Source organism: Octopus sinensis, linkage group LG22, assembly GCF_006345805.1.
Source record: "Octopus sinensis linkage group LG22, ASM634580v1, whole genome shotgun sequence".
Taxonomy (NCBI): domain Eukaryota; kingdom Metazoa; phylum Mollusca; class Cephalopoda; order Octopoda; family Octopodidae; genus Octopus; species Octopus sinensis.
The window spans coordinates 20171260-20174179 of NC_043018.1; the positions used below are offsets into that span (position 1 = coordinate 20171260).

The 2920-nt window shown below is 40.8% G+C and overlaps 1 protein-coding gene across 5 annotated transcripts in view; it reads left to right on the forward strand.

The window, feature by feature from the left end:
• LOC115223120 (alpha-1,6-mannosyl-glycoprotein 2-beta-N-acetylglucosaminyltransferase-like) overlaps positions 1–2920 on the forward strand; it is a 635056-nt gene that overhangs the window by 500999 nt on the left and 131137 nt on the right. The window contains exon 1 of one of the 5 annotated variants that reach the window (XM_036512163.1): positions 1460–1686. The exons of 3 other annotated variants lie outside the window; for them this stretch is intronic. The gene's annotated coding sequence lies outside the window, so the exon portion shown is untranslated. Of the gene's footprint in view, positions 1–1459; positions 1687–2093; positions 2310–2920 lie in introns of those variants that run through there. One more of the 5 variants, XM_029793532.2, reaches the window with a different exon arrangement.

A 2920-nucleotide genomic window follows, 5' to 3' on the forward strand; every position in this document is an offset into this window, starting at 1 on the left:
TCGTCCGTCTTTACGTTCTGCGTTCAAGTCCCGCTGAGGTCGCCTTTGCCTTTCAACCTTGGGTGTCAATAAAATAAGTGAATTTGCTCGACTCGTCTGACTACCCGAGTCCTTCCAGATTTAAAGCTCCTTACTCATTCTTACATTTCTTCTCGCCCATCCCACCTTGGGTGGATTTTTGCTTTTTTCTTTCCTTGTAACATTCTTTCGCTCCTCCTCTTCTAATCTCTATTGTTTCTTCTCCACTCCATAAACTCTCACTCCAGCGTATTCCATCCACACTCACTCACACTCACACACACACACACACACTCTCTCTCTCTTTCACTCGCTCATTCATTCTCCTCTTTCTTTCAATCTCTCTCTCTCTCTCTTTCCACTAACTCTGTCCATTGTTTCGTTCGTCGGTCACGTTTTGTCTGTGACCACCCCTGCAGTGTGGATATTATGTTGACAGATTTATTAGTGTGTGTGTGTGTGTGTGTGTGTGTGTTTGTAGGAGGTTTAGCTAATGCTGTTTTTTTTCGTTTTTTTTTTTGAAGTTTTGAGCAAAGCATGAATACCACCACATCGCCTTAACATGCCTCACGATTTCTGTTCCGGAACATCAGCTTCGAAGCCTGGTGATTTGTTACGAAATCCTTGTTATTCTCGCAGTGTACGTGTGTGCGTTGTGCCTGCCTGCATGTGTGTGTGTATGTATGTAAACATACCCAAACACACCTTTGTGCCTATGTATATATATATATTACACATTAACACACACATATATACTCACACATAACCAGCATATACGTACACATACAAAAATTTGTGTCGATAGAGCGCGTGTATAACATTTTTAATGCATATTTGTATACCTATGTCGTTTATCTAACTCTATCTCTCGGTCTATATATATACATATATATATATATATATATATATTATATTAAATATATGTGTGTGTGTGTGTGTGTGTGTGGTACGTACCCCTGATAGAAGCCAGTAAAAAGTATATATATATCTATACAAACCTCACATAATATGCTCTTTTGCTTTCCGTCCCACATCGTACCTCACGGCCGAGATATCTCATTCATAGATTCACTATCACTACTACCACCTCCGGTCACGACTGCCGCCACCACCACCTACTTTACTGGATCTGCCCCACCACTCCCCGACCGTATTGTGCTCGCGCTATTTCATTCAGTCTCTCCAGTGGGGGAGGGGGGAGGCTCTCTTTCTTCCTGTCTCTCTCTCTCTTTCTCTTTCTTTCTCTGATAAGCTCTGAAGACTCCAAACGATATATTTATAAATGTATTTCACCTCACTGTTACCTCCACCACCTTCCGACTATCGGTCCTTCCCGTCGTCGGTGGTCAGTGCAGGTCAAAGAAACGAGTGTAACCATCGAACAGACAGACCGCTCTTAGCCGCACCACCAAGAAGTTCATACACACACAAACACACATACATACATATATATATATATATATATACACTCACTCACACATTCATACATAATGCTGCCCGCTGTAAACATGTAAAGTACCCGTGTACCGAGATCGATGTCCACGCCGCACCTCAACACATCACCGCCTTTCATTCATAATAGGAGCCGCTGTGGCCTTCAACTAGTTGCTGTCGATAAATAATGTCACTCTTTGCTCTGCTGTCATACCGATGTTCGGCCTACCCGGGGTATGTATATCGCTCTACATGCAGTTTCTTTTTAAGTTTTATACTCCGTTTGTTCTGTTTTTCTTTTTCTATATTCTCGTCCGATCTCTGTACTAAACTCCACTCGTACCTAAACTCAACTCATCATCGCGACTGGCTTTTTCGGTTGAGTTCTATTCCCTTTTACGCCTCGTCCTTAATATCTGTGCCTTCTTTTCGCCTTCCTCTGTCGTTCTTCCTAAATTTTCTCTCCTTCACATCCCGTTTTTCGTCTCTTCCACCGTCGTTCCACCCTTTATCTTCCTTCACACACACACACACACACACACACAACTGTCTCTCTCTCTTCCTCTCTCTCTCAACCATCCAGCATCACAACAGTACCCGAAAACTTCCCTGTAACTGTCAAATGCTCTGACCACACCTCACCTCATTCTCTCTCTCTCTCTCTCTCTACAACACGACGGGCACTGGTGGCTCTGTTCACACTCGGTGTGTTTTCTGTCCTCTACCGTTCGTTCCTGCTGCTGCTTTTCACATTGTCAGTCGGTCAAAATAGTCTGCCTTCATCACTCATTTAACACCCATCCGGCTTCCATTCTTCGCCTTCTTTCCTTCTTCAAACAGCAATGTTCAACTCCGCGGTTTGTAGACGTTTTGTTCATTTCCGCCTTCAGTGCGAATATATGTCGATGCATGTCTGCGTGTGTATAAAGAACTCTGTATACATGTCTATGTAATGTTTGTAAGGTATATATATATATATATATATATATATATATATATATATCTGTCTGTCTATATGTACGTTAGTGTTATATGTCTCTCTCTCTCTCTCTGTATACACGCATGTGTTTATCTGTGTATACACCCATGTCTGTCTGGCTAGTGTGCTTCTCCTTCGGTTTTATGTACAAACGATATATATACGTATATAGTTGTGTGTGTATATATATGTGTGTTTGTTTGTGTGTGTATATGTTGTATATAAATATATATTTGTGTGTGTCTGTGTATGTATGGTTATATATATGCAGGTTTGTGTTTAAATATGTATGTCTATGTACATATGTTCGTATTTCTGTGTGTATATACACACAGACACACACACATATATATATATGTGTGTATGTGTGTATGTATGTGTGTGTGTATGTATGTGTTATGTGTGTGTGTGTATGTGTTATGTATGTATGCATACATGTGTGTATGTATATATATATGTGTGTGTATATATATATATATATGTGTTATG